This window comes from Notolepis coatsorum (genome assembly GCF_963971535.1).
Source record: "Notolepis coatsorum genome assembly, chromosome: 4".
Taxonomy (NCBI): Eukaryota; Metazoa; Chordata; class Actinopteri; order Aulopiformes; family Paralepididae; genus Notolepis; species Notolepis coatsorum.
In genome coordinates this window covers 150359697-150386141 of record NC_140168.1, presented here as the reverse complement: position 1 = coordinate 150386141, position 26445 = coordinate 150359697, and the positions used below count along the sequence as shown (strand labels likewise).

The window sequence follows — 26445 nt, the reverse complement described above, 5'->3', positions numbered from 1 at the left end:
TATTGAGAGCTTGAGTGTACCCCCCACCCCTCTCTCTCTCTCTCTCTCTCTCTCTCTCTCTCTCTCTCTCTCTCTCTCTCTCTCTTTCTCACTCTCAAAAGGATGACATTACACTTAGTTCATGTCTCTACGATACAGGAACTCGATACGCTGCTCCCGGGATCACTGTTGTTGCCGACTCACGGCTCTCTCTCGCTGCACGTTGTCGTATGTGCTGCACATAGACTGAGCCGGGGAACAATGGCTTCTCATACCCTCTCTTTAGGGGAACGGTCATGGGAAAAGATGTCTTCACATCCCCATTCACAAACGGTTCCTTTTGATAGACCAAAGTCATGACTTAACCCTTTCACTACCACACTACAGAAGGTTAACCGTCTGTAGTGTGGTAGTGAAAGGGTTAACCTTCTGTAGTGTGGTTGTGAAAGGGTTAACCTTCTGTCGTGTGGCAGTGAAAGGGTTAACATTCTGTATTGTCACGGTGAAAGGGTTAACCCTTTGGTAGTGTGGTAGTGAAAGGGTTAACATTCTGTATTAGGCTTGGACGGTATAATTTTTACGGTATACCGTCATACCTTGTTGAGATAATACCCCGGTATACGGTATATGACTGTATGACTTTCATTTTCATCAGCCGGGGGGGGGGGGGGGGGGGGCGGCGTTCTTTCAACCTGAAAGTGCACTTTCTTCAACCTCGAAGTAAACAAATCACAGAACGGTAGCCAGTTAGTAGGTATCAACGTGAGCTCCCGGGACGGTAGCTAGTTAGTTAGCACCATCCAGGTATCAACGTGAGCTCCCGGGACGGTAGCTAGTTAGTTAGCACCATCCAGGTTTCAACGTGAGCTCCCGGGACGGTAGCTAGTTAGTTAGCACCATCCAGGTATCAACGTGAGCTCCCGGGACGGTAGCTAGTTAGTTAGCACCATCCAGGTACTACTATAACGTTAGCTCCCATTGCAAAAAGGCTACACGCGTCCCAGAACGGTAGCCAGTTACCCCGCACCATCCAGGTACTACTATAACGTTAGCTCCCGTTGCAAAAAGGCTACACGCGTCCCAGAACGGTAGCCAGTTACCCCGCACCATCCAGGTACTACTATAACGTTAGCTCCTGTTGCAAAAAGGCTACACGCGTCCCAGAATGGTAGCCAGTTACCCCGCACCATCCAGGTACTACTATAACGTTAGCCCCCATTGCAAAAAGGCTACACGCGTCCCAAAACGGTAGCCAGTTACCTCGCACCATCCAGGTACTACTATAACGTTAGCTCCCAGTCCCAGAACGATAGCCACGTAACCCTCTGCTGGCGCGTGCTGTGCACTACAATCAACTCAGTGTCAGTGTAATAGCAGTCTGTGACGTCACGGTATTGAGAATCATACCGGCGGGATCTCGAAATACCCTGGTATACCGTAATACCGTCATACCGCCCAAGCCTATTCTGTATTGTCGCAGTGAAAGGGTTAACCCTTTGTCGTGTGACAGTGAAAGGGTTAACATTCTGTATTGTCGCTGTGAAAGGGTTAACCCTTTGTCGTGTGGCAGTGAAAGGGTTAACATTCTGTATTGTTGCGGTGGAAGGATTAACCCTTTGTCGTGTGGCAATGAAAGGGTTAACATTCTGTATCGTCGCGGTGAAAGTGTTAACCCTTTGGTAGTGTGAAAGTGAAAGGGTTAACATTCTGTATTGTCGCAGTGAAAGGGTTAACCCTTTGGTAGTGTGGTAGTGAAATGGTTAACATTCTGTATTGTCACGGTGAAAGGGTTAACCCTTTGGTAGTGTGGTAGTGAAATGGTTAACATTCTGTATTGTCACGGTGAAAGGGTTAACCCTTTGGTAGTGTGGTAGTGAAAGGGTAAAAAAAAAAAAGGACGGTATCATCTGCAAAGCAGCGATGGAAAGGGAGCGGGTTCAGCTCCACTGAGGGACATGTTGTGTTGAAAGTGGCTAGACTCCAGGGGACGGAGCAGGGTGCTGAACTAGACTCCAGGGGACGGAGCAGGGTGCTGAACTCCAGGGGACGGAGCAGGGTGCTGAACTCCAGGGGACGGAGCAGGGTGCTGAACTCCAGGGGACGGAGCAGGGTGCTGAACTCCAGGGGACGGAGCAGGGTGCTGAACTCCAGGGGACGGAGCAGGGTGCTGAACTCCAGGGGACGGAGCAGGGTGCTGAACTCCAGGGGACGGAGCAGAGTGCTGAACTAGACTCCAGGGGACGGAGCAGAGTGCTGAACTAGACTCCAGGGGACGGAGCAGAGTGCTGAACTAGACTCCAGGGGACGGAGCAGAGTGCTGAACTCCAGGGGACGGAGCAGAGTGCTGAACTCCAGGGGACGGAGCAGAGTGCTGAACTAGACTCCAGGGGACGGAGCAGAGTGCTGAACTAGACTCCAGGGGATGGAGCAGAGTGCTGAACTCCAGGGGACGGAGCAGAGTGCTGAACTAGACTCCAGGGGACGGAGCAGAGTGCTGAACTAGACTCCAGGGGACGGAGCAGAGTGCTGAACTAGACTCCAGGGGACGGAGCAGAGTGCTGAACTAGACTCCAGGGGACGGAGCAGAGTGCTGAACTAGACTCCAGGGGACGGAGCAGAGTGCTGAACTCCAGGGGACGGAGCAGAGTGCTGAACTAGACTCCAGGGGACGGAGCAGAGTGCTGAACTAGACTCCAGGGGACGGAGCAGAGTGCTGAACTAGACTCCAGGGGACGGAGCAGAGTGCTGAACTAGACTCCATGGGACGGAGCAGAGTGCTGAACTAGACTCCAGGGGACGGAGCAGAGTGCTGAACTCCAGGGGACGGAGCAGAGTGCTGAACTCCAGGGGACGGAGCAGAGTGCTGAACTAGACTCCAGGGGACGGAGCAGAGTGCTGAACTAGACTCCAGGGGATGGAGCAGAGTGCTGAACTCCAGGGGACGGAGCAGAGTGCTGAACTAGACTCCAGGGGACGGAGCAGAGTGCTGAACTAGACTCCAGGGGACGGAGCAGAGTGCTGAACTCCAGGGGACGGAGCAGAGTGCTGAACTCCAGGGGACGGAGCAGAGTGCTGAACTAGACTCCAGGGGACGGAGCAGAGTGCTGAACTCCAGGGGACGGAGCAGGGTGCTGAACTCCAGGGGACGGAGCAGAGTGCTGAACTAGACTCCAGGGGACGGAGCAGAGTGCTGAACTCCAGGGGACGGAGCAGAGTGCTGAACTAGACTCCAGGGGACGGAGCAGAGTGCTGAACTCCAGGGGATGGAGCAGAGTGCTGAACTAGACTCCAGGGGACGGAGCAGAGTGCTGAACTAGACTCCAGGGGACGGAGCAGAGTGCTGAACTAGACTCCAGGGGACGGAGCAGAGTGCTGAACTAGACTCCAGGGGACGGAGCAGGGTGCTGAACTCCAGGGGACGGAGCAGAGTGCTGAACTAGACTCCAGGGGACGGAGCAGAGTGCTGGACTCCAGGGGACGGAGCAGAGTGCTGAACTAGACTCCAGGGGATGGAGCAGGGTGCTGAACTAGACTCCAGGGGATGGAGCAGGGTGCTGAACTCCAGGGGACGGAGCAGGGTGCTGAACTCCAGGGGACGGAGCAGGGTGCTGAACTAGACTCCAGGGGACGGAGCAGAGTGCTGAACTAGACTCCAGGTGACGGAGCAGAGTGCTGAACTAGACTCCAGGTGACGGAGCAGAGTGCTGAACTCCAGGGGACGGAGCAGAGTGCTGAACTAGACTCCAGGGGACGGAGCAGGGTGCTGAACTCCAGGGGACGGAGCAGAGTGCTGAACTAGACTCCAGGGGACGGAGCAGGGTGCTGAACTCCAGGGGACGGAGCAGAGTGCTGAACTCCAGGGGACGGAGCAGAGTGCTGAACTAGACTCCAGGGGACGGAGCAGAGTGCTGAACTAGACTCCAGGTGACGGAGCAGAGTGCTGAACTAGACTCCAGGGGACGGAGCAGAGTGCTGAACTAGACTCCAGGGGACGGAGCAGAGTGCTGAACTAGACTCCAGGGGACGGAGCAGAGTGCTGAACTAGACTCCAGGGGATGGAGCAGAGTGCTGAACTAGACTCCAGGGGACGGAGCAGAGTGCTGAACTAGACTCCAGGGGACGGAGCAGAGTGCTGAACTAGACTCCAGGGGACGGAGCAGAGTGCTGAACTAGACTCCAGGGGACGGAGCAGAGTGCTGAACTCCAGGGGATGGAGCAGAGTGCTGAACTAGACTCCAGGGGACGGAGCAGAGTGCTGAACTAGACTCCAGGGGACGGAGCAGAGTGCTGAACTAGACTCCAGGGGACGGAGCAGAGTGCTGAACTAGACTCCAGGGGACGGAGCAGAGTGCTGAACTAGACTCCAGGGGACGGAGCAGAGTGCTGAACTAGACTCCAGGGGACGGAGCAGAGTGCTGAACTCCAGGGGACGGAGCAGAGTGCTGAACTAGACTCCAGGGGACGGAGCAGAGTGCTGGACTAGACTCCAGGGGACGGAGCAGAGTGCTGAACTAGACTCCAGGGGACGGAGCAGAGTGCTGAACTAGACTCCAGGGGACGGAGCAGAGTGCTGAACTAGACTCCAGGGGACGGAGCAGAGTGCTGAACTAGACTCCAGGGGACGGAGCAGAGTGCTGAACTAGACTCCAGGGGACGGAGCAGAGTGCTGAACTAGACTCCAGGGGACGGAGCAGAGTGCTGAACTAGACTCCAGGGGACGGAGCAGGGTGCTGAACTCCAGGGGACGGAGCAGAGTGCTGAACTAGACTCCAGGGGACGGAGCAGGGTGCTGAACTCCAGGGGACGGAGCAGAGTGCTGAACGCCAGGGGACGGAGCAGAGTGCTGAACTAGACTCCAGGGGACGGAGCAGAGTGCTGAACTAGACTCCAGGTGACGGAGCAGAGTGCTGAACTAGACTCCAGGGGACGGAGCAGAGTGCTGAACTAGACTCCAGGGGACGGAGCAGAGTGCTGAACTAGACTCCAGGGGACGGAGCAGAGTGCTGAACTAGACTCCAGGGGACGGAGCAGAGTGCTGAACTAGACTCCAGGGGACGGAGCAGAGTGCTGAACTAGACTCCAGGGGATGGAGCAGAGTGCTGAACTAGACTCCAGGGGACGGAGCAGAGTGCTGAACTAGACTCCAGGGGACGGAGCAGAGTGCTGAACTAGACTCCAGGGGACGGAGCAGAGTGCTGAACTAGACTCCAGGGGACGGAGCAGAGTGCTGAACTCCAGGGGATGGAGCAGAGTGCTGAACTAGACTCCAGGGGACGGAGCAGAGTGCTGAACTAGACTCCAGGGGACGGAGCAGAGTGCTGAACTAGACTCCAGGGGACGGAGCAGAGTGCTGAACTAGACTCCAGGGGACGGAGCAGAGTGCTGAACTAGACTCCAGGGGACGGAGCAGAGTGCTGAACTAGACTCCAGGGGACGGAGCAGAGTGCTGAACTCCAGGGGACGGAGCAGAGTGCTGAACTAGACTCCAGGGGACGGAGCAGAGTGCTGGACTAGACTCCAGGGGACGGAGCAGAGTGCTGAACTCCAGGGGACGGAGCAGAGTGCTGAACTAGACTCCAGGGGACGGAGCAGAGTGCTGAACTAGACTCCAGGGGACGGAGCAGAGTGCTGAACTAGACTCCAGGGGACGGAGCAGAGTGCTGAACTAGACTCCAGGGGACGGAGCAGAGTGCTGAACTAGACTCCAGGGGACGGAGCAGGGTGCTGAACTAGACTCCAGGGGACGGAGCAGAGTGCTGAACTAGACTCCAGGTGACGGAGCAGAGTGCTGAACTAGACTCCAGGGGACGGAGCAGAGTGCTGAACTAGACTCCAGGGGACGGAGCAGAGTGCTGAACTCCAGGGGATGGAGCAGAGTGCTGAACTAGACTCCAGGGGACGGAGCAGAGTGCTGAACTAGACTCCAGGGGACGGAGCAGAGTGCTGGACTCCAGGGGACGGAGCAGAGTGCTGAACTAGACTCCAGGGGACGGAGCAGAGTGCTGAACTAGACTCCAGGTGACGGAGCAGAGTGCTGAACTAGACTCCAGGGGATGGAGCAGAGTGCTGAACTAGACTCCAGGGGACGGAGCAGAGTGCTGAACTCCAGGGGACGGAGCAGAGTGCTGAACTAGACTCCAGGGGACGGAGCAGAGTGCTGAACTAGACTCCAGGGGACGGAGCAGAGTGCTGAACTAGACTCCAGGGGACGGAGCAGAGTGCTGAACTAGACTCCAGGGGACGGAGCAGAGTGCTGAACTAGACTCCAGGGGACGGAGCAGAGTGCTGAACTAGACTCCAGGGGACGGAGCAGAGTGCTGAACTAGACTCCAGGGGATGGAGCAGAGTGCTGAACTCCAGGGGATGGAGCAGAGTGCTGAACTAGACTCCAGGGGACGGAGCAGAGTGCTGAACTAGACTCCAGGGGACGGAGCAGAGTGCTGAACTCCAGGGGACGGAGCAGAGTGCTGAACTAGACTCCAGGGGACGGAGCAGGGTGCTGAACTAGACTCCAGGGGATGGAGCAGAGTGCTGAACTAGACTCCAGGGGACGGAGCAGAATGCTGAACTCCAGGGGACGGAGCAGAGTGCTGAACTAGACTCCAGGGGACGGAGCAGAGTGCTGAACTAGACTCCAGGGGATGGAGCAGAGTGCTGAACTAGACTCCAGGGGACGGAGCAGAGTGCTGAACTAGACTCCAGGGGACGGAGCAGGGTGCTGAACTAGACTCCAGGGGATGGAGCAGGGTGCTGAACTAGACTCCAGGGGATGGAGCAGGGTGCTGAACTCCAGGGGACGGAGCAGAGTGCTGAACTCCAGGGGACGGAGCAGAGTGCTGAACTAGACTCCAGGGGACGGAGCAGGGTGCTGAACTAGACTCCAGGGGATGGAGCAGGGTGCTGAACTCCAGGGGACGGAGCAGAGTGCTGAACTAGACTCCAGGGGACGGAGCAGAGTGCTGAACTCCAGGGGACGGAGCAGGGTGCTGAACTCCAGGGGACGGAGCAGAGTGCTGAACTAGACTCCAGGGGACGGAGCAGGGTGCTGAACTAGACTCCAGGGGACGGAGCAGAGTGCTGAACTCCAGGGGACGGAGCAGAGTGCTGAACTCCAGGGGATGGAGCAGAGTGCTGAACTAGACTCCAGGGGATGGAGCAGAGTGCTGAACTAGACTCCAGGGGATGGAGCAGAGTGCTGAACTAGACTCCAGGGGATGGAGCAGAGTGCTGAACTCCAGGGGACGGAGCAGAGTGCTGAACTAGACTCCAGGGGATGGAGCAGAGTGCTGAACTAGACTCCAGGGGATGGAGCAGAGTGCTGAACTCCAGGGGACGGAGCAGAGTGCTGAACTAGACTCCAGGGGACGGAGCAGAGTGCTGAACTAGACTCCAGGGGACGGAGCAGAGTGCTGAACTCCAGGGGACGGAGCAGAGTGCTGAACTAGGGATGAGTTTGAATGTTCCAATAGTCGTGCCAGTCTCCACATTAGATTTTCATGTCGGAGTTGAAAATATATATAATTTTTTTTACAAGAATTCTTTTTATAATATTTTTACAAGAATTCATTTTTTTGCAATAACCTTTTGATTTTTTAATGATCCATTCTATTAAAAAGAATAACTGAAACTGAAAATGTTAACTGAATTTAAACTGAAACCGAAAATAACTATTGTTTTTTTGGGGGGGGGGGGGCATAGTGCTGAACCTGTCTGTCTGTCCTCCAAGGGCTGCTGCTGATGTGGGGATTTTTTTTTACCACTGGCCTGGCTAGCTATAGGGAGGTGTAGTGGTTACTGGTTACCACTGGCCTGGCTATAGGGAGGTGTAGTGGTTACTGGTTACCACTGGCCTGGCTATAGGGAGGTGTAGTGGTTACTGGTTACCACTGGCCTGGCTATAGGGAGGTGTAGTGGTTACTGGTTACCACTGGCCTGGCTATAGGGAGGTGTAGTGGTTACTGGTTACCACTGGCCTGGCTAGCTATAGGGAGGTGTAGTGGTTACTGGTTACCACTGGCCTGGCTATAGGGAGGTGTAGTGGTTACTGGTTACCACTGGCCTAGCTATAGGGAGGTGTAGTGGTTACTGGTTACCACTGGCCTAGCTATAGGGAGGTGTAGTGGTTACTGGTTACCACTGGCCTGGCTATAGGGAGGTGTAGTGGTTACTGGTTACCACTGGCCTGGCTAGCTATAGGGAGGTGTAGTGGTTACTGGTTACCACTGGCCTGGCTAGCTATAGGGAGGTGTAGTGGTTACTGGTTACCACTGGCCTGGCTATAGGGAGGTGTAGTGGTTACTGGTTACCACTGGCCTGGCTAGCTATAGGGAGGTGTAGTGGTTACTGGTTACCACTGGCCTGGCTATAGGGAGGTGTAGTGGTTACTGGTTACCACTGGCCTAGCTATAGGGAGGTGTAGTGGTTACTGGTGGTTACCACTGGCCTGGCTATAGGGAGGTGTAGTGGTTACTGGTTACCACTGGCCTGGCTATAGGGAGGTGTAGTGGTTACTGGTTACCACTGGCCTAGCTATAGGGAGGTGTAGTGGTTACTGGTTACCACTGGCCTGGCTATAGGGAGGTGTAGTGGTTACTGGTTACCACTGGCCTGGCTATAGGGAGGTGTAGTGGTTACTGGTTACCACTGGCCTGGCTATAGGGAGGTGTAGTGGTTACTGGTTACCACTGGCCTGGCTATAGGGAGGTGTAGTGGTTACTGGTTACCACTGGCCTAGCTATAGGGAGGTGTAGTGGTTACTGGTTACCACCAGGGGCGTTTTTAGGGTTAGAAAACATTGGGGGCTTCAGCCCGGGGGGGTGGAGGGGGGCTTTTTGTTTTTTGTTTTTTTTAAACACAGAAATACGCAATTTTAGAGTAATTAGAGATGAATACTGAAGAACTCGAATCATTAGAGGTTCTCAAAGTGAGGTCCATGTCCATGAGAGGGATCTGGGCAGTTCCCATAGAAAATTCAAAGTTAACAGGACCAAATCATCAGTTTCTTATTTATTTATTTAACCTTTATTTTGCCAGATAAAACATTGATCTGGTCCAAGAGGCCCCAACAGGAGTACAAATATACATATATATACATATATATATAATATATATACATATACTGTACATACATACACACATATACACCAATAACAAAATAAAAACAGTTAAGAATCATACACATAAGCAAATAAACAAACAAACATTATGCACAGCCTATGTACAAAAGAAATAAACAGTTCATCTCTAGTCTTTACAGTTTTCTTCAATTGCATAAACACTCGAATCAAAAGTATTACACTTATCAAAACCTTACACTCAAGGAGCAAAACGTAGGCCCAGATTTGCACCCCTATAAGCACAAAGTCAGCCTCACACTTTTTGCAAAACAATACACACAGTGATTTGCAAAACACTAAACACACTTCCATTACATTAGACACAGAATGTCGAATTACCACACATATGAGCCAATTGGTTAAACACAGCCATCAGATGCACAAACACACCATTGCTTAATTGTAGATACACCAATCAGGTTTAAGCACTATAAAAATGCAGCAGGTGAGTTCACCTGTCTTCAACCAAAATGGAAAGAGAGTGAAGTACTGTACACAGAGAACGTGAAAATATACAATACATTCACCAAACACTACACAAGACAACCAATGATGCAGACTGATGAAAATATACATTTTCTCCCATTTTCCCAAATCAGTCAACATGTCAACATGGAGAATCAAAACAAAAAACTATCTTGCCAGATCCATAGGCAAAGAGATAATGTCTAGTATTTTCTGTACTCTATTTACATTTTTTCAAAATTGTTTTTGTTTTACTGTAATTTTAACCTGTACTGGATACAGTATTTTATGTTTGTCTGATATTTGCTGAGCTTACAGTGTTATGCACATAGTAGCATGAAAACTGGGACATGTTTTGTTGTGATTCTCCATGTTGAAATGTTGACTGATTTGGTTATATGGAGAGAACATTTATATTTTCATCAGTCTGCATCATTGATTTGGGTATATGGAGAGAAAATGTTTTTTTTTAGCAGTCTGCATCATTGATTTGGGTATATGTAGATAAATAAATTATATTTTCATCAGTCTACTCTACAGCATTGGTCTTGTGTAGTGTTTGGTGAATTTATTGTATATTTGCACATTCTCTGCGTACTTCACTTACAGTACTCTAATCACTGAGAAGTAGAATTGCTAAATGTGTTTTAGGTTAAGCACAGCAGTGTGTGTAACTGGTTCAAACAGAATTGAGTCATATGAAACGTGTGTTTCATATGGTAACAAAATGTAGTTTTTATAAATTAGTGTATGGTTTTGACAAGTGTTTAATTTAGCAAAGGATCTGAGGTGTTCTGATAATTGTGTGTGTGGTTGTGCTAATTGTGTGTTTTGAAACACCGGGCCCCGTTTTCAAAATCATGCATAAGCAATCGAAAAAAAACTATTGTGTGTTTCATTATAATTATGTTTCAGTCTTCTCATAAAAAAAATATTCGATTTTTGGGTCTTTTCCTGCCTTTGGTCCGCTTTGCATTCACATCTCAAATGAACCGTAGCAGGGTTCACTTACAAGAGTGAATGAGCTTTCACACCACCCCAAACCAACCGGACTATCCGAGGAAATGAACCAGGGTTCGATTAAAGCTTATTATAGTTTATCACAGTATCATGAGCATGTCTTTGTCAGTGGACACTGGACATGGGTATGGATGGCTCCAGGTGCTGCTGTGTTAAAGTGCACATCTTCAAGTCCACAAATCGGTGAATGAAAGAATGATATATAGGATCAAATGAAAACTACTTACTAAAAATGGATTAAAAGTACTAAAAACCAACAAAAAATACCAAACACTAACAAACATTCAGCACAGACCATGGGGATTGGGGATGCTGACATAAAAGAAAAAAATTTAAACTTTTTTTTTTTTTTTTTTTAAGGGTCCGGGGCTAGGAGAAAAAGGTCCGGGGCTAAAGCCCCGGAAGCCCAGGGCTAACGACGCCACTGGTTACCACTGGCCTGGCTATAGGGAGGTGTAGTGGTTACTGGTTACCACTGGCCTGGCTATAGGGAGGTGTAGTGGTTACTGGTTACCACTGGCCTGGCTATAGGGAGGTGTAGTGGTTACTGGTTACCACTGGCCTGGCTATAGGGAGGTGTAGTGGTTACTGGTTACCACTGGCCTGGCTATAGGGAGGTGTAGTGGTTACTGGTTACCACTGGCCTGGCTATAGGGAGGTGTAGTGGTTACTGGTTACCACTGGCCTGGCTAGCTATAGGGAGGTGTAGTGGTTACTGGTTACCACTGGCCTGGCTATAGGGAGGTGTAGTGGTTACTGGTTACCACTGGCCTGGCTAGCTATAGGGAGGTGTAGTGGTTACTGGTTACCACTGGCCTGGCTATAGGGAGGTGTAGTGGTTACTGGTTACCACTGGCCTGGCTATAGGGAGGTGTAGTGGTTACTGGTTACCACTGGCCTGGCTATAGGGAGGTGTAGTGGTTACTGGTTACCACTGGCCTGGCTATAGGGAGGTGTAGTGGTTACTGGTTACCACTGGCCTGGCTAGCTATAGGGAGGTGTAGTGGTTACTGGTTACCACTGGCCTGGCTATAGGGAGGTGTAGTGGTTACTGGTTACCACTGGTCTGGCTATAGGGAGGTGTAGTGGTTACTGGTTACCACTGGTCTAGCTATAGGGAGGTGTAGTGGTTACTGGTTACCACTGGCCTGGCTATAGGGAGGTGTAGTGGTTACTGGTTACCACTGGCCTGGCTATAGGGAGGTGTAGTGGTTACTGGTTACCACTGGCCTGGCTATAGGGAGGTGTAGTGGTTACTGGTTACCACTGGCCTGGCTATAGGGAGGTGTAGTGGTTACTGGTTACCACTGGCCTGGCTATAGGGAGGTGTAGTGGTTACTGGTTACCACTGGTCTGGCTATAGGGAGGTGTAGTGGTTACTGGTGGTTACCACTGGTCTAGCTATAGGGAGGTGTAGTGGTTACTGGTTACCACTGGCCTGGCTATAGGGAGGTGTAGTGGTTACTGGTTACCACTGGCCTGGCTATAGGGAGGTGTAGTGGTTACTGGTTACCACTGGTCTGGCTATAGGGAGGTGTAGTGGTTACTGGTTACCACTGGCCTAGCTATAGGGAGGTGTAGTGGTTACTGGTTACCACTGGTCTGGCTATAGGGAGGTGTAGTGGTTACTGGTTACCACTGGCCTGGCTATAGGGAGGTGTAGTGGTTACTGGTTACCACTGGCCTGGCTATAGGGAGGTGTAGTGGTTACTGGTTACCACTGGCCTGGCTATAGGGAGGTGTAGTGGTTACTGGTTACCACTGGCCTGGCTAGCTATAGGGAGGTGTAGTGTAGGGGTGGACGGTATGGTCTAAAATGTATATCACGGTATAATTTGAAGCATAGACTGTAACGGTATATATCACGGTATTAGGGTTTCCGTTGCAAGTTTAAACTTTACAGCACTGACAAAGTTGAACAAAGTGCTGTACAAGTCCCACAACATAAAAAAAAGAATATAAATAAAATAAAAAGTATTTATAATTTCTTTTTATTTCTTTTTTTTAATCTCGAAGCTTCGAATTAAAATCTAATCTCGGCCCCGAAGCTTTGAATTCCAAAATAAAATTTGAAGGTCAGCCCTAATCAGTGATGCCGGTAACGCGTTACTAAGTAACGCGTTATTGTAATCTGATTACTTTTCCCCGAAAATAGTAATCTAACGCGTTAATCTTTAAAAGCCAGTAATCTGATTGCAGTTACTTGTCCAAGTGGCTGTGCATTACTATTTCGTTACTATCTCATCATAAATTCATAATGCAGGCGGAATGCAGTATTTTATTTCGTTTTCGACAGTCAAAAATACATTTTTGAGCTGTTTTTCTTATTTGGGAGTGACGTGGTGTGGCAGTGAAAGGGTTACACAAGAATGTGGCCCGCGGCGTGACTGGACTCTCTGTCTGTGAGTGACTCTGCTTTGGCCCAATCACATTCCCCATCCACAGTCTGCGAATCAGAGGCAGAGTAGGGCGGGTCTTCACAGCACGTCATGTGACATATGCGCCAATCGTGTGACAGCAGGGCTCCGTTGCATTCGTCTGAGAATTCCACCCCAAAACGGTTACAGGAAGAAAAAACGCGGCTTATTATTATTACCGAGGCGCGCGGCTTATTATATTATTAAAACAGCTACTTGTGGGCACTCATAAAAACACCGTGGTCTACAAGTTGTTTAGCGAGAGGATGGTGGTAATGTGCTTCAATAGAACAATGGATCATGCCATGTCAAAACTCGGCTCCGCTGATCTGAAGGGCTCCGCAGTACACACACAGACACACACACGCGCGCGCGCGCACACACGGGATCGCAGCAGCCACACACACATTTCCACTGTCCAATAGACAAGCGCCCTTTTCGACCGCGTGACATTGTTCAGATGTTTCAACTTCACCCCCAGAACCGCACCGAGTCCACCAAAACTATATGTGAAAGCGACCTAAACGTAAATACTGTCTACCGCTAAAAACAGCACATCCAATTGCATTGAAAGCATCTGGAATCACAACACTACGACGCTTCGACTAGGTACAGGAGGACTCGGAGGCCAGCCAAACAGCAAAAGAGAGAGATTGTTTCTTTCCCTATTGATTAATGTATATTTGATGGTGGCAGAGCAAAAGCTCTTATTTGCCAGATTTACAGTTAATTTACATGTTAAAGAGAGACTGATTGTATGTTTATAGAGAGACATTTATAAAAACAATTTAATAGTTACAGTTGATATAATTGAATAGTTCAGCCTGCATTTGTTAGATGTGAATAGATACACTGGTTTTGTAAAACCACTGGCTGGCTGCTCTAATGCTGTGAGCATCATAGACTGTTGCTTTACCATACTTGATGGTACAGAAGCTGAAGCACTAGTTTAACAATTTACGTTATGTGCAGAGAAACAAGTTAAAAACAATTTATGCACTTTCAATAAAGCGTTTAAAAAAAACTGTTGGGGGAACGACGACGACTTCGTAACCTAGTTACTTTCAAAGTAACTAAGTTACTCTGATAATCAAGTAATCAGTAAAGTAACTTGGATTACTTTTTAAAGGAGTAATCAGTAATCAGTAATCGGATTACTTTTACAAGTAATCTGTGGCATCACTGGCCCTAATACATACCCTCATCTCGCACCTTGTTGCCCATATGCACATGTCCTGAGTTAATTATATTGGTTTACACTGCTTTTTTACTACCTGTACCTCCCCTCCCCCCTCCCCCATGCTGCTATGATGCCTGAATTTCCCCAAGGGGATCAATAAAGGAATATCTTATCTTATCTTAATATTAATGCACGGTCTTGCTAAATACAGAGCAAAACGTCATACTGAAATTCCCAGTGTTGGGGAGTAGTTTTTTGCTGGTACTAATTTAACTACATTTTGCAGTACTTGGTTGGTTGGTAGGTACTAGTTTAACTACATTCAAATCTACAACGACAACAATTTACAACGACCAGGACCCACCCTCGCTGGGTTTCCCACCCGCTAACACTGCCAATTGTGTTAGTATGGACGGTCGGCCAACCCGGAAGCACCACAGCTGGATTCGATCCCACTCTCTCTGTGGTGGTAGACAGACGCTTAGTCCGCTGCGCTACCCGGCCGCCCTCTGTCTGCTCCTTTTTAACACATCCTTGGGTCTGCCCTGTCCCCTCCTTTTAACACATCCTTGGGTCTGCCGGAGTGAAGTTTTGACTGCCCTAGTCTCTAAATCAAACACACCCACACGTTTACTCAGTTCAGTTGTTGCTCTGTATAACTATATGAGATTCCAGACTCGGATTGTCATAATTTTCCCACCATGTTGTTATGATGTAGTGAACTACCGGTACTTATTCAAAGTATTGCTAGTTTGACAAACAAACATTTTTGAAAGTAGTTAAGATTAAGATTTACTTCTTTTCATTGTGAAGTAGTCAATCGTTTGGGAAACTACAGTTTTAGAGGAGGTTCCCCAACACTGAAAATCCCTGCTAACATGACAATAATTCTTATTAGCTATTGTTTTATCTTTTGGAGCGTTAGTGTCTTCTCTTTTGGAGCGTTAGTGTTTTCGCTTTGGTGATGTTTTCAGCTGACCCTCTTTCCCTGTGATTGATGCCTGACAGACGAACCAGACAGCGACTACCGGCTAGAGCCTTAATGCCCCGCTGGCTGATATTGATTGTTTTTCACTCAGGCCATAATGAAGTATTGGTCAGCCCAGTGTCAGCAGTGCTTAGCTGGCTCGCAGGTGAGAAGGACCCGCAGACACTCAACTTAATTAAAGTAGCTTACTGGACTCCGCTTCGCTCTGAGCTGTAAAGCTGCCATAGGCGTACCTTTAGGGCAGGGCAGAGGAAGGAAACTGCAGAGATGGTGCCCCACAATGGCTGCCGTAGGCGTACCTTTAGGGCAGGGCAGAGGAAGGAAACTGCAGAGATGGTGCCCCACAATGGCTGCCGTAGGCGTACCTTTAGGGCAGGGCAGAGGAAGGAAACTGCAGAGATGGTGCCCCACAATGGCTGCCGTAGGCGTACCTTTAGGGCAGGGCAGAGGAAGGAAACCGCATAAATACTGCCCCACAATGGCTGCCGTAGGCGTACCTTTAGGGCAGGGCAGAGGAAGGAAACCGCATAAATACTGCCCCACAATGGCTGCCGTAGGCGTACCTTTAGGGCAGGGCAGAGGAAGGAAACTGCAGAGATGGTGCCCCACAATGGCTGCCGTAGGCGTACCTTTAGGGCAGGGCAGAGGAAGGAAACTGCAGAGATGGTGCCCCACAATGGCTGCCGTAGGCGTACCTTTAGGGCAGGGCAGAGGAAGGAAACCGCATAAATACTGCCCCACAATGGCTGCCGTAGGCGTACCTTTAGGGCAGGGCAGAGGAAGGAAACCGCATAAATACTGCCCCACAATGGCTGCCGTAGGCGTACCTTTAGGGCAGGGCAGAGGAAGGAAACCGCATAAATACTGCCCCACAATGGCTGCCGTAGGCGTACCTTTAGGGCAGGGCAGAGGAAGGAAACTGCAGAGATGGTGCCCCACAATGGCTGCCGTAGGCGTACCTTTAGGGCAGGGCAGAGGAAGGAAACTGCAGAGATGGTGCCCCACAATGGCTGCCGTAGGCGTACCTTTAGGGCAGGGCAGAGGAAGGAAACCGCATAAATACTGCCCCACAATGGCTGCCGTAGGCGTACCTTTAGGGCAGGGCAGAGGAAAGAAACTGCAGAGATGGTGCCCCACAATGGCTGCCATAGGCGTACCTTTAGGGCAGGGCAGAGGAAAGAAACTGCAGAGATAGTGCCCCACAATGGCTGCTGAATTCATATGATGATTTGGGAGATGTATATTGAAAATAAATGCACCTTCAAGCAAGTAGCAATTGGGAAGGACTTTTGGCTTGGATTGATATGGAATCCAAATAAAGCTAATCTTCCCAATGATCAGCAGAAGGAGAGTTATTGAAGCAACACACGGGTCCACAACACAAGCAGCACTTCGGGGGCCAAGCAAACAGCGGCTGTCGGCCCACTCTGAATGCACTAATATTCAATATATATATATATATATATATATATTTTTTTATAAATGTTTTTATTTTCAATTTTCAACATAGAACAAGACATCACAATACAATACCGTTAACAATAATAAAAATAATGACACTAACAACAGTAATAACATCACAAGACAGGCAAACAAAAAAGAAAAAAGACAATAAAAATTAAATAAGGAAATGACAATAGAAAATAAAATAAATAAAATAAAATAAGTGTGGCTTTCACGTGTGCGCATTATCTCGTGTGCTATATATATGTGTGTTCTACCTACCCATATGTGCGTGTGCTTTACCTATGTATATGTTTTATGTGTACATGCATATATGTGTGTTGTGAACGTGTGCATATGACCGTGTATTCCCTAGTAGCCCAGAGTGCATGTACAGTACTACTGCAGCCAAGAGGACACGTACAGTATCAGTGTAGTCAAGTGGGCATGGTTCAATCATCTTGAAAAAAAAAAAAAGGCTTTTTAAAGTAAAATAAAAGTTCGGGAGCGGCAGCGTGGCTCAGAGACGTTTACATCCTTCCGACCCGGAACCGGACAATATTCAATATATTTAACAAATTGGATTTAGTCTCCTTATTTATTTGACTAATTAATGGAAAACAGTGACAATTATGGTTATGTGTGTAGTGAAGGCATACACTTGAACGTCAAAGTGCTTCGATCAAGGTGTCGTCCCTACTAACACAATTGGCAGTGTTAGCGGGTGGGAAGCCAGTGGGGTATGTGTCCTGGTCGTTGTAAACTGTGACTCCTACCGGTCGGTCGGGGCGCCTGTTCAGCAGGGAGGGGATCTGGGGGAAATAGCGTAAACCTCTGCACGCGAACATGTTCCCCCAGTGAAACTCCTCGCTCTCGGGTGGTCATGAAGCTCCTGGAGCGCTTTGTCCTGGCCCACCTGAAGCTCATTACTGATCCTGTGCTGGACCCGCTGCAGTTCGCGTACAGAGCCAACAGATCCACAGAGGATGCTGTGAACATGGCTCTGCACTACACGCTGGAACATCTGGACTACGCGGGCAACTATGTCAGGATATTGTATGTGGACTTCAGCTCGGCCTTCAACACCATCCTTCCACCCATCCCGGAGCACCAGCTATCCCTGCTGCAGGTGCCGGCCTCCACTCGCAGGTGGATTACGGACTTCCTGTCCAACAGGTCTCAGCGGGTGAGGCTGGGGAAGAGCATTTCGCTGACGACACCACCCTGGTGGGTCTCATCTCCAGGGGGGACGAGTCGGCCTATAGGAGGGAGATCGAGAGGCTGCAGAGCTGGTGCAGCTCAACAACCTGGAGCTCAATGCTCAAAAGACAGTGGAGATGGTAGTGGACTTCAGGAAGAAAGCAGCCCTGCCCCCTCCCATCATACTGGGAGGCACTCAGGTGGCCTCCGTGGAGTCACCATTTCTTGGCATGACCATCTCCCGGGATTTGAAGTGGGAGCTCAACATCACGGGCCTGCTCAAGAAGGCCCAGGGGAGGATGTTCTTCCTCCGGCAGTTAAACAAATATAAACTGCCGAGGACCATGATGGCCCAATTCTACACGGCCATCATTGAGTCCATCCTTACCCACTACATCATCTCCTGGTTCCCCGCTGCAGCGGCAAAAGATCTCGCCAAACTGCAGCGGGTGATTCGCTCCGCGGAGAGGGTGATCGGCTGTCCCCTGCCCTCCCTCAGGTCCCTGCACGACTCCAGGGCGCTGAAGAGGGCGAGGAAGATCATGGCCGACCCATCCCACCCCGGTCACAGCCTCTTCACCCTGCTCCCCTCTGGGAGAAGGCTGAGGATCCCAAAGGCTGTGAAAGCTCGTCACAGACTGAGCTTCTTCCCCTCAGCCGCCAGGCTGATCAATGCCTCAGGCCCCCCCCCCCCCCCCCCCCCTCTGCCCCCAAGTGACACTGGCACAATGACACTGACTGCACTGCACTAGTCCGTACTGGAACTCTGCACTCTTCACTTTATATATATATAAAGTGAAGAGTGCAGAGTTCCAGTACGGACTAGTGCAGTATATTATGTATTTTATTTTATTGATTAATCCTCCACTGCACTGTTTCGATTCTTGTCATGTGTCTGTGTGGTGTTGTTTACTGTGAAAAAAGAAAAGAAAATGCATACACTGTATTGTTGCAACAATTACCAATGTGTTTTTACACAAATGGCTCAATAAAGGAATCTGAATCTGATGAACATTGTTACTCAGCTGATAGAGTTGTACCCTTCCTGATGACTTGTCGTACAGAACTTGTAAGTCGCTTTGGATAAAAGCGTCAGCTAAATGACAATGTAAATGTAAAGAGCCGACGTGGAAGACCTAATTGAGCCTTTAGAAACCATGTGTTTTCATGCCATTTTGATTAAGAATAATCATTTGTATTATATTTTATATATTGGTGTAGTGGGTTCTAGAGACATAATTCACCATGGTATTGTATTGATGTGTTGTACTGTCACTTTAAGGAGGTGGGTTTTGGGTTTGGGCTGAGAGGAGACACCCTGTTTGGGGTTTCATTGATCAAATGTTTGGTTACTACGAGCTGTCAGATCCTAGCACACGGCTACAGTAGCTCTGACAGATCCTAGCACACGGCTACAGTAGCTCTGACAGCTGTCAGATCCTAGCACACGGCTACAGTAGCTCTGTCAGATCCTAGCACACGGCTACAGTAGCTCTGTCAGATCCTAGCACACGGCTACAGTAGCTCTGTCAGATCCTAGCACACGGCTACAGTAGCTCTGTCAGATCCTAGCACACGGCTACAGTAGCTCTGTCAGATCCTAGCACACGGCACACAGTAGCTCTGTCAGATCCTAGCACACGGCACACAGTAGCTCTGTCAGATCCTAGCACACGGCTACAGTAGCTCTGTCAGATCCTAGCACACGGCTACAGTAGCTCTGTCAGATCCTAGCACACGGCTACAGTAGCTCTGTCAGATCCTAGCACACGGCACACAGTAGCTCTGTCAGATCCTAGCACACGGCACACAGTAGCTCTGTCAGATCCTAGCACACGGCTACAGTAGCTCTGACAGATCCTAGCACACGGCACACAGTAGCTCTGTCAGATCCTAGCACACGGCTACAGTAGCTCTGTCAGATCCTAGCACACGGCACACAGTAGCTCTGTCAGATCCTAGCACACGGCACACAGTAGCTCTGTCAGATCCTAGCACACGGCTACAGTAGCTCTGTCAGATCCTAGCACACGGCTACAGTAGCTCTGTCAGATCCTAGCACACGGCTACAGTAGCTCTGTCAGATCCTAGCACACGGCTACAGTAGCTCTGTCAGATCCTAGCACACGGCTACAGTAGCTCTGTCAGATCCTAGCACACGGCTACAGTAGCTCTGTCAGATCCTAGCACACGGCTACAGTAGCTCTGTCAGATCCTAGCACACGGCACACAGTAGCTCTGTCAGATCCTAGCACACGGCACACAGTAGCTCTGACAGCTGTCACCTGTGCTACTACTTAATAAATGACACACAGCTTTGTGTTGTCAACTGTTAGAAATTGTGCGTTTCTGTATTCCGACGATTTTTACATTGTGTTTATTTTTCACTTTTTAACATTTCGTTAATTTGAGAAAGAAAATAATTACACATAACGGCAATGAAAAATGTCAACATCCATTTTGTGTGTGTCCAGTCATTGACGGTTCCTCTCTCTTTTCTCTTTTCTCTTTTCTTGCAGGTAAGTGACGTGTTTGCTGAAGCTTTTGATGTCCCTGTTTAGCCGTCTTGTCTCCTCACTGTATTTACTACCTGCTCCTGTCTGTGATCAGGCACACAGGTACACTACATGTCCCACACCTGTCTGTTATCACCTGTCTGTGATCAGGCACACAGGTACACTACATGTCCCACACCTGTCTGTGATCAGGCACACAGGTACACTACATGTCCCACACCTGTCTGTTATCACCTGTCTGTGATCAGGCACACAGGTACACTACATGTCCCACACCTGTCTGTGATCAGGCACACAGGTACACTACATGTCCCACACCTGTCTGTGATCAGGCACACAGGTACACTGTCCCACACGGCCACACCTATTGTTGACTTTGGAATCTTTGTTCCTTCTTTCTCTCTTGGCCCGTCTGCTTCTTTCATGTGGCTGGGTTGTGGCTTTTGTCACAAGTATGTTGTTGAAATATATCAATTTGATGACATTTTGTATAAAATCCTCTTCCTGTGGGGTGGCACTTTGGATATAGTGTGTGTGGTCCACACAGTATTCCTGACAGCCACAGTTTATAAGAATCAAAGATTCCTATGAGATTCCATAGGAAATGCATGTGGGTAATTTTTAAGCTTGGGGTAGTAATACAAGAACAAAAATGTCTTAAACAGTATAAAAGATAAGTTAAACATTTAAATGGGGTGATTTTTTAACACGTTATAGCTGAATATGAAATTATAACTTCATTACAAAGATATTGCAAGAAAACGACCCACTAAGGGTTAATGAGTATGGATCACTTTAGGAACACAACCATTGTCTAATTCCACAGGAAATACATTCAAGATGGTAGTTAAATACACCTGGCAGGTAATTACATGACATGACACGGCAGGAAATGACATCACAACGCAGGTGTGCCGGTGCAATGTGACCAAAGGAATGACCTATCAAAGGTGAGTCCAATCATAAATTATACATATATATAGATATATCTATATCTAACACCAATCTATATTATAAACAATACAAAACAAAACCAGATTACCAGAAACTTGATATTATAACATATAACATGCCCATTCATTTCTAGGGCTAATTGAGCCCCTTTACATATTTAATTAAATAGTTTCAAATTATACATTGGGCATCCTTGTGAAACATGCCTCTTGTTTAACAACAAACAACTTTAATAAAACCAGAAATAACACTGTAGGTGTAAGGAGGTTAGAGGAAACGGGTTAAAACGTTCTCTTCATTAATTCCTCTAGGTTCGATGCAATTGAACAGGTGGATATAATAACATTCACGTTGCTACAGCAACTTGTGTCTGTCTCCACCTCGCGCTGGCCTGAGTACTAACTCTAGTCCCATATATTTGAGATCGTTGACGGTATGTTTACACTTAGAGAAATGTCGAGCTACCGACGACTTGACATCTGAATTTCTCACAGCACATTTGTGTTCACTGATTCTTGATTTAAAGGCTCTCGTTGTTTTGCCCACATAAGAAAAATTACAAGGACATTTTAGCAAATACACCAGATTAGACGAATTACACGTAATCCGTCCTTTGACTGGTATATTTTTCCCCGTTTTAGGATGTGGGAAAAAAAATTCTTTAATCATGCCCTGGCACTGTACACAGGATTGAACAAAACCAAACATATCGATAGGGCCACGTTGTTCACCCCCAGAAAGAAAGAAGATAAAACAGACAAAGTATCTTTTGTGTCTACTTACAGCCCTATCACGAGAGACACACGGAGTATTGTCAATAAACATTGGCATATTCTGCAGTCCGACCCTCTTATAGGGACAGCGTTTCAGCATTTGCCTAACTATTTTTATAAGAGACAAGCGAATTTATCTAATCTCCTAGTCAAAACTGATTTGCCCTTAAAGAAACCTTCTCATTTTATGTCCAATATCCCAGATGGGAATTTTCCCTGCCAATCCTGTGTACAGTGCCAGGGCATGATTAAAGATAAGTTTTTCGCACATCCTAAAACGCGGGAAAATATACCAGTCAAAGGACGGATTACGTGTAATTCGTCTAATCTGGTGTATTTGCTAAAATGTCCTTGTAATTTTTCTTATGTGGGCAAAACAACGAGAGCCTTTAAATCAAGAATCAGTGAACACAAATGTGCTGTGAGAAATTCAGATGTCAAGTCGTCGGTAGCTCGACATTTCTCTAAGTGTAAACATACCGTCAACGATCTCAAATATATGGGACTAGAGTTAGTACTCAGGCCAGCGCGAGGTGGAGACAGACACAAGCTGCTGTAGCAACATGAATGTTATTATATCCACCTGTTCAATTGCATCGAACCTAGAGGAATGAATGAAGAGAACGTATTAACCTGTTTCCTCTAACCTCCTTACACCTACAGTGTTATTTCTGGTTTTATTAAAGTTGTTGTTTGTTGTTAAACAAGAGGCATGTTTCACAAGGATGCCCAATGTATAATTTGAAACTATTTAATTAAATATGTAAAGCCCTAGAAATTAATGGGCATGTTATGTTATAATATCAAGTTTCTGGTTTTGTATTGTTTATAATATAGATTGGTGTTAGATATAGATATATCTAGGCGGCTAGGTGGTGTAGTGGGCAAGGCACTCGCCACCAGTGTGGAGACGCTAGGATTCGCGTGTTCGAATCCAGCTCTCCACATTGTTTTCAGTTTAGCTGGTCGTCCGCAGTAATACACATTGGCCGTATTACGGGGAGGGAAACTGAAGGGTGGGGATCGGGCGTTGTGAACAAGCGACTCCTACAAGTCGGTTGGTGCGCCTGCGCAGTAGAATCAGGAAGTGTCGGGGGCAGCGTGAGCCTCCCACGCATTACTCCTCGACACTGAGAGATCGAGCTGCGCAGGTGAAAAGATGCGACTGCTGTTACCTCAAGTACCGGAGGGGACTTGTGCTATGTATGACTTAGTCCACATTGCAGCCGGCTTGTGGGAGGCAAGAAACAGCGTTCGTGACAGGGGAGGGTTGAATTGGATGATACGAAAATTGGGATGGGAGAAAAATATAGAAAAATGGGAGAAAAAGTGGATAAAAAAAATATATATATATAGATATATCTATATATATGTATCATTTATGATTGGACTCACCTTTGATAGGTCATTCCTTTGGTCACATTGCACCGGCACACCTGCGTTGTGATGTCATTTCCTGCTGTGTCATGTCATGTAATTACCTGCCAGGTGTATTTAACTACCATCTTGAATGTATTTCCATTGCTAGCCATATCACTGAAGAAGGACATTGTCCGAAACATGTCTGCTATCTATTCAGGCTGCCATTAAAAACATTGAAACTGAGAGTGCTGGTCCGGCTACCCTGCTTTTTGATATACTGAACTTTATGGGATTGCAGCACCCAGTGTGAGAACTTGTGAGCGCGGTCTAACTTGACTATACTAATTCCACAGCAAACACACACACACACACATACATGTTTGTGGGGGGGAAGCCTTGTATTATTAACTGTGTGCTGTCGACAACATGTGCCTGTTCCTAACCACGGCTCACAGGAAACCATGTTTAGCCTGTTGGCCCCTACGGAAGACACCAGAGCTCTGGTTGGTGCTGTATTGGCCTTGTTGCTCGCCATATCTAAGGCTGCTAATCCTTAAATCTACGCACACGCACACATTTGTTTTACCCTTTTTCCACTTCCAATGGACCCGTGCAGAGCAGCACCTAATGGTGCTGATATAGCTACGGCTCTGGAGTCAGGCTGCAACCCGATACTGCCCACCAGGATACATATTACCATATTCAAGCCTAATTAAAATGATCAAAATCCCAATAGTAATGTTACTTAAAGTAAGGTAGCCTCCTGGGAAATAAGGAAGCTGTTGGCATTTCTGTTCTGCCTCTTTGATTTGTCACAAACTGAAAGTTATTCAGAGAAAGTTCTTCCAGAGAAACATGCACTATGGAACTTTTTGTGTCCGGGTGACAAAATTCAGTACTGTATCTACAAAAACTCCTGTAAATCATCTGCCATTTGTTCATTTGCTTAGATCTTTAGTACACTTGATCTCAAGAAGGTGCTGAATTCAATTCTGCTGAGCAATTCTTCACTTTTGGTCAATGTTAGCATGGTGTTATTCATCGTCAAATATGGATTTCTTTTTTTTATAATAATTTATATTCTCCTTTGGTTCATTACAATTTACTCAAGTATAGTAATAGACACAATATTTCTGACACTGGGAATACAAACAGTTTAAGGACCTATTCACTAAAGATATTGCGCGGATGATATACTAGCGCAAACATGTTGCAGTTGAGTGCAGAGAGCAGACCTGTCCAAGGTGCTGAATCTTTAGGCAGAAGTTAGGCACTGTGCCAGTGAAAATATTTTCACACTTAGGAATATTGAGAAATTAAGTTGTATTTAATGTTTAGTTAAGAGAATAGAACCCGCAATACATTCTCATATACTCCTGAATAAACGTTTCATTGATCGTGTTTCCAGTGTCTACTCATGGACCTGACGAAAGCATCTGGAGCAGGGGTGGCCAACCCGCGGCTCGCGAGCCGCATGCGGCTCTTTGCCCGTCAATGTGCGGCTCTTTCATCCAAAAAAGAAAATAAAAAATTATAATTTTTTTTTTTTTTTTTTTTGTCACTCATTCCATAAGGACGTAGAATAAACATTTAATTTTTTTTTAATGGTCCATTTGCATGTTCTTGGTATCTGAATCTAGGGACATATGGATCAGTGTCAGAAATAGTGTGTCTGTTACTAGGCTTGAGTAAATTGTAATGAACCAAAGGAGAATATCAATTCTATAAAAAAAAATTCTTTGACTGTGAATAACACCATGCTAAAATTGACCAGACCTGAAAAATCTAAGCAAATGAATAAAGGGAAGATGATTAAACAGGTTTTGTAGATACAGTACTGAATTCTGCCATCTTTTTTATAATGTACATTTCTCCACCATTTTTCATCGTATTGCAACACCGTTTTTTGCAAGACGTTTACAGAAAGGTAGAGAAACTAACTGCGTTCTGTTTTATGGCAATAACGTTCAGGTTTGTGGGAGATAATCACAAAAAATAAGAGAAAAAAAAAGGAAATCCAGAAGTCAGATGATTGACAGGGGCTGGTGTGAGCTGGGTAGGGTAGTTTTTCGAAATTCGAAAGCCCTGAGTCTCTTCCTTCAAAAGACTACACTCACTTTTGGCTGTGCCACTTCCTCATGTCAATATGCGCCGGTTTCCGACTCAATGCCCTGAGATTTCTATAATCTTATATTTCACTAATAACAATTAAAAGCATTGGTAAACAAACGTAATGCTGAAAATATACACTTTTACTGTATATCTCGGGCTTAAGAGGTTAACCCTGTGAGGCCCAAATTAAAAAGACATTAGCAACTTCAGAGGCCAGAGGGTGGGACATATAAACACATTTACTATCAAATAGCATTGTGAGGCTGAACAACAGGACCAATTGACTATACATGTGCTTAAATTATTTTAAATAAACATTCTTTTTTTAAATGGCTAAAAATGATTTTGTAATTTTGCAACCGTGGGTCTCACAGTCACAGGGTACTTTTAACCCTGTGAGGCCCAAATAAAAAAGACATTAGCAACTTCAGAGGCCAGAGGGTGAGACCTAAACATGAAGGGTGCCGTGACTGAAAAAAAAAAGTTGAGAAACGCTGGTATATGGTGTGGCTCTTTGTGGTACCACAGTCATTTTTGTGGCTCTTAGTCTCTGACTGGTTGGCCACCCCTGATCTGGAGCATATGCACATACTTTTCCCCCACACATTAGCAATGAATATTACAGCACAAACGTTTTCTCAAAACAACTTTCTTACCCAGTAACCAGGGATTGTGATCCATGTCTTGCATCATTCCGTATAGACTGTTGTTCCTAAAAATGTAGATGTTGTGCACAGACCCAGGGAATCTGGCAACCACATTTGTTATTATATTATTGCCGTTGCACACTACCTGGGTGTTGATTGAATACGTTTGCTTCTTATTTCTAAAAACATGTTCTATTCGCATGGTGGTAGGGCTGACCTTCGAAGCTTTTTTTGGCAATCGAAGCTTCGGGGCCGAGCTTCGATTTTAGTTCG

At 47.5% G+C, this 26445-nt stretch overlaps 1 protein-coding gene across 1 annotated transcript in view; it reads left to right on the top strand.

Moving 5' to 3' along the window:
* dip2ca (disco-interacting protein 2 homolog Ca) overlaps positions 1-26445 on the top strand; it is an 837941-nt gene that overhangs the window by 260223 nt on the left and 551273 nt on the right. The gene's annotated exons all lie outside the window — the stretch shown is intronic.